Source organism: Lolium perenne, chromosome 4, assembly GCF_019359855.2.
Source record: "Lolium perenne isolate Kyuss_39 chromosome 4, Kyuss_2.0, whole genome shotgun sequence".
Classification (NCBI taxonomy): Eukaryota; Viridiplantae; Streptophyta; class Magnoliopsida; order Poales; family Poaceae; genus Lolium; species Lolium perenne.
The window spans coordinates 364438661-364449301 of record NC_067247.2 but is presented as its reverse complement, the minus strand read 5'-3'; the positions used below and the strand labels follow the sequence as shown (position 1 = coordinate 364449301).

At 42.6% G+C, this 10641-nt stretch overlaps 1 long non-coding RNA gene across 1 annotated transcript; it reads left to right on the top strand.

The window, feature by feature from the left end:
• Nucleotides 1-5742: 5742 nt before the first annotated feature.
• Nucleotides 5743-10396, top strand: LOC127296722 (uncharacterized). Its single transcript, XR_007848682.1, has 3 exons — nucleotides 5743-5893; nucleotides 5987-6145; nucleotides 10069-10396. It is a non-coding gene; the product is annotated as an uncharacterized lncRNA (long non-coding RNA).
• The last annotated feature ends 245 nt before the right edge of the window (nucleotides 10397-10641 follow it).

The following is a 10641-nucleotide window of genomic DNA, read 5'->3' as shown; positions in this document are numbered from 1 at the left end:
TTTGTTATGGAGGTGACCAAGAGCTCGTTGTAACCAGTTACACCCATGCAAGTTGGAACACTGATCCTGATGACTCTAAGTCTACGTCTGGGTACGTGTTTATATTGAATGGTGCTGCAGTAAGCTGGGCAAGCTCGAAGCAGTGCACGGTGGCGAAGTCTTCAACAGAATCGGAGTACATAGCGGCTTCAGAGGCTTCATCAGAAGCGGTATGGATGAAGAGGTTCATTGTAGAGCTCGGTGTGGTTCCTAGTGCATTGGACCCACTAGTCATCTACTATGACAACATGGGTGCCATCGCCAATGCACAAGAACCAAGGTCACACAAGAGGCTGAAGCATCTCAAGATGCGTTATCATTCGATTCGCGAGTACATCGAAGATGGAGAAGTAAAGATTTGCAAAGTACACACTAATCTGAATGTAGCAGATCCGTTGACTAAAGCTCTCCCTAGGGCAAAGCATGACCAACACCAGAATGCCATGGGTGTTAGGTACCTTACAATGTAATCTAGATTATTGACTCTAGTGCAAGTGGGAGACTGTTGGAGATATGCCCAAGAGGCAATAATAAAAGTGGTTATTATATATCTTTGTGTTTATGATAAATGTTTATATGCATGCTATAATTGTATTAACCGAAACATTGATACATGTGTGTTATGTAAACAACAATGAGTCCCTAGTAAGCCTCTTAACTAGCTTGTTGATTAATAGATGATCATAGTTTCATGATCATGAACATTGGATGTTATTAATAACAAGGTTATATCATTATATGAATGATGTAATGGACACACCCAATTAAGCGTAGCATAAGATCACTTTATTAAGTTTTTTGCTATAAGCTTTCGATACATAGTTACCTAGTCCTTTCGACCATGAGATCATGTAAATCACTTATAGCAGAAAGGTACTTTGATTACATCAAACGCCACTGCGTAAATGGGTGGTTACAAAGGTGGGATTAAGTATTCGGAAAGTATGAGTTGATGCATATGGATCAACAGTGGGATTTGTCCATCCCGATGACGGATAGATATACTCTGGGCCCTCTCGGTGGAATGTCGTCTAAATAGCTTGCAAGCATATGAATGGTTCATAAGAGACCACATACCACAGTACGAGTAAAGAGTACTTGTCAGGAGACGAGGTTGAACAAGGTATAGAGATACCGATGATCAAACCTCGGACAAGTAAAAATATCGCGTGACAAAGGGAATCGGTATCGTATGTGAATGGTTCATTCGATCACTTAGTCATCGTTGAATATGTGGGAGCCATTATGGTTTTCCAGATCCCGCTATTGGTTATTGGTCGGAGAGAGGTCTCAACCATGTCTACATAGTTCGCGAACCGTAGGGTGACACACTTAAGGTTTGATGTCGTATTAGTAGATATTGAATGTATGGAATGGAGTTCGAAGTTTTGTTCGAAGTCTCGGATGGGATCCAGGACATCACGAGGAGTTCCGGTATGGTTCGGAGAATAAGATTCATATATTGGAAGTCATTTTATAAGTTTGAAAATGATCCGGTACATTTATGGAAGGTTCTAGAAGGTTCTAGAAAAGTCCGGAATAAATCACTATGGAAGGCGGAGTCCCGGAGGGACTCCACCAAGCTTGGCCGGCCAACCCTAGAGGGGTGGAGTCCCAGGTGGACTCCACCAAGGTGGCCGGCCACCCCCTCCCAAGGAAAGGTGGGAATCCCACCTCAAGTGGGAATCCCACCTTGGGTAGGTTTCATGTCATATGGAAGGTTTTGGTTTGAGGTCTTATTCGAAGACTTGTAGACCAACTCTTGGGTGTTCCACCTATATAATGAGGGACAAGGGGAGGGGGCCGGCCACCTCAAGCCATAGCTTGGCCGCACCCCCTAAGTGGCCGGCCACCCCTCTCCCAAACCCTAGCCGCCCCTCCTCCTACACCTCTCCCGGAAACGCTTAGCGAAGCTCCACCGGAGATCTCCATCGACACCGCCACCACGCCGTCGTGCTGACGGGATTCAAGTGGATCTACTACTTCCGCTGCCCGCTGGAACGGGGAGAAGGACGTCGTCTTCATCAACACCGAACGTGTGACCGAGTACGGAGGTGCTGCCCGATTGTGGCACTATCAAGATCTTCTATGCGCTTTTGAAAGCGGCAAGTGATCATCTTCTGCAACAACGAGAGCCTCCTCTCGTTGGCTTTGGAAATCTTCAAGGGTTAGTCTCGTTCATCCTCTCGTTGCTACCGTCTTCTAGATTGCATCTTGGTTTGGATTGCGTTCTCGCGGTAGGAAATTTTTTGTTTTCTATGATACGAATCCCTGCAGTCCAGACATGCCGATGAGGGGCATACCATGCCCACCTGGTCCGGCAGAGCACAGAACCACGTCGAGATGTTGCAGGACACACGCCACCACCCCAACCATGCTCCGATCCGGCCACCTCCCGTGCTCACCGAAAGCGGCAGCTCCGCTCGGAACCAGCCCACCAGGACCCAGATGGGCCCAAAGGGCCCAGATCTGGGCTGGGAGGGCACCACTAGGCGCCGCCACGCCGCCAACCGGAGATGGCATCACCATCTTGTCGCCCGGTGCTGCGCAACCCAAGGAGCCTCGCCGCCGCCGGAATCAAGGAGCACCGCTGCCGGCCGAGGGATCCCCGCGCTCCCCCTCCAGAAGCGTGGGGAGGAGCATCACCACCGCCACTAGCACCGCACGGGGCTTTGCCCAGCGGCATGCGCCAACGGCGGTGGCAGGGGAGGGCGAAGGACGTGGTCGGGAGGAGCTGGGTACCGAGGGGTCCTCCTGTCGCCCGCGGGGAGCGATAGCGAGGGCCGGGGCGCAGGGGGAGGAGAGGAAGGGCGGGGGCTAAGACGGGGGAGGGCCTGGCGGCGGCGGCGCCGGGTCGGAACCCTAGGCGCGGGGTTGGTGCATGCTCTGTTCCGTTCGGTATCTTCTCAGCCAAAAAGCCCCAACAGGCGGATATTCCAGAGGATCGAGATTCATGGGAGGCAAGAGATTGAGATGTATAGACTAATAGACAGGCTCATCGTGCAGCTTAAGGTTTGATTTGTTGGCCTTTTCCCTTTCGTTTTCTTTTTAAAGCTCAAAGGTTTGGCAATAATTGTACTCCCTCCATACCGGATTATAGGGCAATTACATTTTTCGAGAAAAAACTTTGACTAACAATTTGGTCAATAAGATATATATTACAAAAATTATACCATTGGAAACTTCTTTTGAACATGAATCCAATGATATAAGTTTTGTAGCATATATCTTATATTTTGTTGATCAAATTTGTAGTCAAACTTTTTTCTCGAAATACGTAATTACCCTGTAAATCGGTATGGAGGTAGTAAAATTCTTGTATGGCTTATGGATTTTTTCCCTGGTAAACACTAAACACTCGTTTCGTCGGACCTCTCCAACCACGTTGATTTTCCTTTTCATCGGATGGCTCCCATTCCTTTTGTTCACACGTTAACTGAGACAGATTTTTGCTCATTCAAATCCGGAAATCACTGTCAGTTAATGCCTGCATTTATTCGTTGCCTCCCACATCGCTGCGAGAACACCCACCGAGCGACTCTCCCGTCCTCGTCGCCCTGCTTCCCTTTTGTCCCCAGCTCTCCTCCCCTTGCCCCAGTCTCTCACCACGCTTCGTTTGTCAAGGTCTGCACCGGCGAGCGCGGCTAATTTTTCTCGCTTGCCGGCGGCAGGCATGCGGCTTTCCCGGTTTCACTAACTGCCGGCCGGTGCAGTAGGAGATCTATTCCCCTCAATCCGGACGAACCTCAGCGCCGGAAGCTGCTTTCACCTCGCATGGTGACCGTTTCGGCCCCTTCGACGGCTACGCTACCAGATGAGAAGGTATCACTTTGGTCTCCATTTTTCGAGCGGAATCAGATAACCAATTTGTGGTCATATATTGTATCTGGTACTTTATAGATCTTTTCCAGGATAAAAAATTTATCTTTCATGTTTACACTAGGAGCACATCTGCTTCGAGCATGTAGGCCTTATTTGCTGAAAGCCTGAAAACTAAATTTTATTATTTGACCATATAGTTTCAGGAGACTACATTATTGAACTGAATATTGCACAACATTTTCGACTGGAGTTTTGCAAGGACATTAAGACCGGTGACAGTGAAAATTCAGAGCATCCCAAGTCTGGTCTCTGCAAAATGATCGGGTCAATAGTGCAGAACTGTAAGAATTTGCACGCCTGTCAGTTCATCTATGAATTTACACTAGTATGCTTTGGCGCAGCGTACCGCCGCGCCCGTGGCGACATTTTATTTGTTTTTTTTTAAAAATTAACTAAATATTCATCGTTTGACCGTTTTTTCTAAACCTAAATATTTGGTAAATATATTAAATTGCCGAAGTTTTTTTGCGGGAAGTTGCGTCAGAAAATTACCGCGAGAGGAGGAAAAAAGCGCGGTGGCACGCCGCACCCGTGGCAGCATTTTATTCACTTTTTTTGAAAATTCACTAAATATTCGCGATTTGGCCGTTGGCTCTAAATGGTCCAAATATTGTGTATATATATTAAATTGTCCAAGTTTTTTTTGCGGGAAATTGCGTGGAAGAATTACCGCGAGAGCAAGAAAAAGACGGCGGCACGCCGCCCCCGTGGCGGCACTTTATTCGCTTTTTTTTTGAAAAATCACTAAATATTCGTTATTTAGCCGTTTGCTCTAAATGACCAGAATATTCGGTAAATATATTAAATTTTCCAAGTTTTTTTGCGTGAAGTTGCATCAAGAAAATTACCGCGAGAGGAGGAAAAAAGTGGGCACCGTTCACAGACATTGTCTGTCCATATGTATTGTTCATCGTATTATTCATCATCGGTACTGTTCAGCTCCTGCTACTGTAGCGTCCTGGCGAGCTAGTGTTCATGGTCACCTGCACTGCAGACCGAACACTGTACGTCTACCGAACTGTTCACCGGTACTGTTCATCGCAGGGACACTGTTCAGCACTGTTCCTGTAGCAGACTGTCTACGTGTCGCGTTCTGTTTGGCAAAACATAGCACATGAACAGTGCCTTATGAAGTGGAGCTGCTCACAGGACTTGAAAACAGCCAGCTTTTATATAGTGTATAATGTACTTCTTGTCCATGATTTCTTGTGTAAAGTATTATGAAATGATCGATGAAGTTTGTACATTGTATGTACAATTGTCTGGATTCATGGTTATATTATACATTTCAAATTTGTCTGCTTCTACATAGATTATATTATGCTTCCTACAAACAGATTGCCGCATAGAGTTGTGATGGTTTACGCTGATCAGCGTCTACTGTTTGAAGCACCAACACTGCGATGAAGTACGGACACCGTCGGAAAATCATATTGGCATGGTGCTCCATTAGGGTGACCACGTCCTGCTATCCTAGCACGGTAACGTGCCTTGATCGTGCACACTGAAGGCAGCGGCTTAATGGTTCGTGCCGTATAGAAGCAAGCATGGAAGCAAACTGAACTTTTTGTCCACGGAAGCACACTCCTATTAGTTTGTGGCACATTTTATTTTTGTCGGAAGCACATACTGACTGCCAGTTCTGCACCAGGCGTTTTGAAGGGATCGGATGTGTGTGGTAATGCTACAGCCAAAGGTATGGCAGCCATACATTTTGATGAAAAGAGTGCTCATATAGTTGATCTAGGAAACGTTTATTTAAATGGCACAAATAACACTGATAGTACTTCATTAGATATAAATAGTGAAGATGATTGCTGTGATGTAGGGTCAGTTTTGGAGCCTGTTTTGGCTAGCTCGGACATGACTAAGGAAGTTTCTACTTCTAAGACGCCGGTGTCTACAAGGGGGGAGTTTGCAAACATTAGTCTACAGGGTTCGATGGGGATTGCCTCATCTCCACTGACTGATGGTAAGTATTTTGTTTTTCCTTGTATTACACCAAAGCTTGCAAAACCTACTGTTTCACTTTCTCTAATTGAAGGTCCCTCTGATAACATGTCAGCTCGTCCTACTGTGGAGGAGGTTATTGCTTTTGGGGGTATTTCTAGGCCCTCGGGTGTGAGGACTAGTAAAAGACTTGGGGGCCAGGCTAATGTGGACATGCCCTAGATGGATAAGGCAATGATGAATGCACAGTTGAGAGATGTTTCTGCTTGTGCAGGTGAGTCTTTACCTTCAAAATTTTCTATTGTTGATATACCTGAATCTGAATTTTTAAATAGGGCCAATAGTTTGGGTATATCTTTAGGAAAATCTCAAGAGGAGATAGTGAAATCAATTAGAGGCATTAAGTTGCTAGAAGAAGAGCGTATTTTAACAATTTTACAAAAAAATGTGGAAGAGAATGTGAATAGAGAGGAAGACCCTTCAAATCTGGTGATGTCTAAAGTTTCTACTTTGTGTGAAGATTTGATTGAGGATGATGGCATCCCGCTGGATTTAGATGATCATTTGGAACATTTAGTCTAGTAATCAATAAAAAGAAAACTAGGGTCAGGAAAACTTACGATACAAATAATATTCGTAAAAGTACAAGAAGAAGAATTAAAAAACAATTTTCCTAATGCAGAATCTTAAAGGAATGAATTGGAATCCTGGGGGTTTCGGGGATACCGCTAAGCATTTGTTTGTTAAAGAAGCAATTAGAGAACATAAATTAGTCTTTGTAGCTTTATTGGAAACTGGAAGGTCTAATTTCTCTATTCCTTTTTTGAATCAACTTGCGGCGGGATATAGTTATACTTGGTTTTGTTTACCACCTCATGGTCGGTCTGGAGGTATTTTAGTGGGAATAAATCCAAACACTCTTGAGGTGCTAAAGGTGAGTACTGGAGATTTTTGTGTAAAACTCCATGTCAAGTGTAAACGGGATGGTTTTGAATGGATTCTAGTGCCAGTCTATGGGGCTGCCCAAGATGCACATAAAGCAGAATTCTTGGCCGAATTGGTGAGAATATGTGAGGCTGAAACATTACCTATGTTGGTAGGTGGTGATTTCAATATTATTCGAAAGCCAAAGGAAAAAAACAATGATAACTTCAGAGCTCGTTGGCCTTTTGTTTTTAATGCGATCATTGAACATTTGAACTTGTGTGAGATTTCCATGTCGGGGCGACAGTTCACGTGGGCGAGTCGTCGAGAGGAACCAACTTATGAAAAGCTAGACAGAGTGCTAGCCTCCATTTCTTGGGAACAAAAATTTCCCCTAGTCACTGTACATGCTTTAACGAGGGCTGACTCGGACCATACACCGATTCTTATTGATTCAGGAGTGAAGGCACACTTGGGCAATAAGCCAAAATTTTCTTTTGAGTTGCATTGGTTGCGTCAAGAGGGTTTTGTTGATATGATTGATAAAGAATGGAAGTCGGTGATGGTGGGTTTGAATCCAATGGAGACTTGGTTGAATAAACTTAGGCATGTAAGAAAAAATTTAAAAGGATGGGCAAAAAATCAAAGCGGGAAGTATAAAAAACAGAAGGAGAGGTTACTTGGGATAATTGATCATTTAGATGTGAAAGCTGAAACGAATATTTTGACTTTGGCGGAAAGGACGGTTTTAAAAAAGGCAAACGATGATCTAAATAAACTAAGAAGAGATGAGGAATCTAAATGGGCTCAAAGAGCGAAAGTTAAACATATCCAAGAAGGAGGAAATAATACAAGGTATTTTCATTTGATTGCAAATGGAAAACATCGTAAAAAGAAAATTTTCCAGTTAGAACAACAAGAGGGAACTATTGTTGGGGAGGATAATCTGAAGGTCTATATTACTGAATTTTATAAGAAATTATTTTGGACGTCGGTCCCAAATAATATCTCTTTGGTAGAGGAAGAAGTGCAGGACATTCCTCAGATATCTGATGCTGAGAATGATATTTTGACAGCACAGTTTTCAGAGGAAGAGGTTCATGAGGCGCTTTTTCAGATGGAACGTAACAAAGCTCCAGGACCTGATGGCTTTCCTGCGTAGTTTTACCAAAACTGTTGGGTTATAATAAAGGATGATTTGTTGGCGCTTTTTAATCAGTTTAGTACTGGGGACTTGCCTCTCTACAAACTGAATTTTGGTGTCATCACTTTATTACCTAAAAAGGAGGATGCGGTCCAAATACAACAATATAGACCTATTTGTTTGTTGAATGTGTGTTTCAAAATTTCTACTAAAGCTGGCACAAATCGTATAACGGGGATTACCCCACGAGTTATAAAACCCACACAATCAGCCTTTATGCCGGGGAGGAACATTTTAGAAGGGGTGGTCATTCTACATGAAACAATACATGAGTTACATACTAAAAAATTGGATGGGGTTTTATTTAAGATTGATTTTGAGAAGGCATATGATAAAGTGAAATGGCCTTTTCTACAACAGACTTTGAGGATGAAGGGGTTTGCCCCTGAATGGTGTAGAATTGTGCAACAATTTGTACAAGGGGGAAGTGTTGGGGTAAAGGTAAATGATGACATTGGTCATTATTTCCAAACAAAAAAAGGGTTGAGGCAAGGTGATCCGCTGTCTCCGATTCTTTTTAATATTGTAGTGGATATGCTAGCCATCATAATTGAACGAGCTAAAAATGATGGTCAAGTGGGAGGACTTATTCCTCATCTTGTTGAGGGAGGTATCTCTATATTACAATATGCCGATGACACTATCCTTTTTATGGAGCATGACCTTATGAAAGTTGTTAATATGAAGTTAATTTTATGTCTTTTTGAAGAACTCTCACGGCTTAAAATTAACTTCCATAAAAGCGAGATTTTTTGTTTTGGTAAGGCGAAGGATGAGATGGACCAGTATAAGCAGATATTTGGATGTGACGCTGGTTCATTACCCTTTAGGTACTTAGGTATTCCTATCCATTACAGAAAACTTAGAAATTCTGATTGGTATCCAGTGGAGACTCGGTTTGAAAGCAGATTGGGATGCTGAAAAGGAAAATTACTATCCTATGGGGATAGACTTGTCCTTATCAATTCAGTTTTAACAAGCTTACCTATGTTTATGCTATCTTTTCTAGAAATACCTGTTGGGGTAAGGAAAAGGTTGGATTTTTATAGGTCTAGATTCTCTTGGCAATCTGATGAAAATAAAAGAAAATATAGACTTACAAAATGGAATATTGTATGCCGAACCAAGGATCAAGGGGGATTAGGTATTGAGGTTCTAGAACTTAAGAATAAATGTTTATTGAGTAAGTGGCTTTATAAACTTCTTAATGAAGATGGGATGTGGCAAGAATTGTTACAAAATAAATATTTAAGACAAAAAACATTATCCGGAGTACAAGCTAAGCCCACAGATTCTCCTTTTTGGAAGGGATTGATGGGGGTGAAGGATGTTTTCTTCAGTAGAGGGTTCATCAGGGTTGGTAATGGTGAAGTTACTTGTTTTTGGGAAGATATTTGGTTAGGAAAAAGACCATTAGCTGAAAAATACCCATCCTTATATAATATTGTGCACCACAAAAATGTAACGGTAGCTCATGTGTTAGCCCAAACACCTCTGAATATCAGTTTCAGAAGGTTATTGGTGGGAAACAAATGGAATTTGTGGTTACAGTTGTGCCAAAAACTTATCAGGGTTACTTTGAATGATGAGAAAGATCGTTTTATTTGGAATTTAACAACCAATGGTTTGTTTACAGTTAAATCTATGTATGAGGATCTTATGAATGACCACACCCCCTTTCTGCGAAAATACCTATGGAAAGTTAAAGTTCCTCTTAAGATAAATTTTTTATGTGGTTTCTGAGTAATAAGGTTTTACTCACGAAAGATAATTTAGCTAAAAGACGGTGGAATGGGTGTACAAAATGTGTTTTCTGTGGAGAACAGGAGACTATTGAACACCTCTTCATCACTTGCCCTTTAGCTAAATTACTTTGGCGCACGATCACTTTTACCTTTACTCTTCCACCTCCGACCAATATTACAAATATGTTTGGCAATTGGTTAAATGGAGTTGATAGACAATCTAAGGCTTTCATCCGGGTTGGAGTCTCGGCCTTATGTTGGGCTATATGGAGGGCGAGGAATGACATCATTTTTAACAAAAAACAATCTTTTCATTTTTTGCAGGTTATCCATACGATGGCACATTGGGTTCAGTTGTGGGCTCTACTGTCACCGGAGGGACATCGGGATACTATCGTTACTGGATGCACACGACTCCTGACGGTCGCTCAGGATATCTTGTGCCAGACTGGCTGGTGGCACAATAGGCGGCTACTTTGATGGATACAGTTTTCTGTAGTCTATTGGTGCTTTGTTTCTTTCGATGGTTGATTCTTGTATCAATCCTCGGTAACGCTTGAGATGTAATAACTTTTGTAATACTCTTAATCTTAATAAAAGGCCGTGTGCATCATCATGATGCAGAAGCCGGGGTTTTATTCCCCATTTCGAAAAAAAACATACTACCAAGCAAGCATGGAAACAAACTGAACTTTTTGTCCACGGAAGCACAATCCTATTAGTTTGTATCACATTTTATTTTTGTCGGAAGCACATACTACCAAGCAAGCATGGAAACAAACTGAACTTTTTCTCCACGGAAGCACAATCCTATTAGTTTGTATCACATTTTATTTTTGTCGGAAGCACATACTACCTCCAGTTCAAAATAATTATCTAAAAGTGGATGTATCTATA